Source organism: Austrofundulus limnaeus, unplaced genomic scaffold (genome assembly GCF_001266775.1).
Source record: "Austrofundulus limnaeus strain Quisiro unplaced genomic scaffold, Austrofundulus_limnaeus-1.0 Scaffold832, whole genome shotgun sequence".
Classification (NCBI taxonomy): domain Eukaryota; kingdom Metazoa; phylum Chordata; class Actinopteri; order Cyprinodontiformes; family Rivulidae; genus Austrofundulus; species Austrofundulus limnaeus.
Window position 1 is genome coordinate 1 of NW_013953234.1, and position 349 is coordinate 349.

Here is a 349-nt window from a genome sequence, read left to right on the forward strand (position 1 = left end):
CATTCAATATATTCAAACTTTCATTCCATATATTCAGAGTTCAGTCAATATATTCAAAGTTTCATTCAATATATTCAGAGTTCATTCAATATATTCAGAGTTCATTCAATATATTCAGGGTTCTTTCCATATATTCAAAGTTCATTCAATATATTCAGGGTTCATTCAATATATTCAGACTTCATTCAATATATTCAGAGTTTCATTCAATATATTCAGAGTTCTGACAATATATTCAGGGTTCTTTCCATATATTCAAGGTTCATTCAATATATTCAAGGTTCATTCAATATATTCAGAGTTCTGACAATATATATAATAATAATTTCCTAAATGGCATGCCATATTA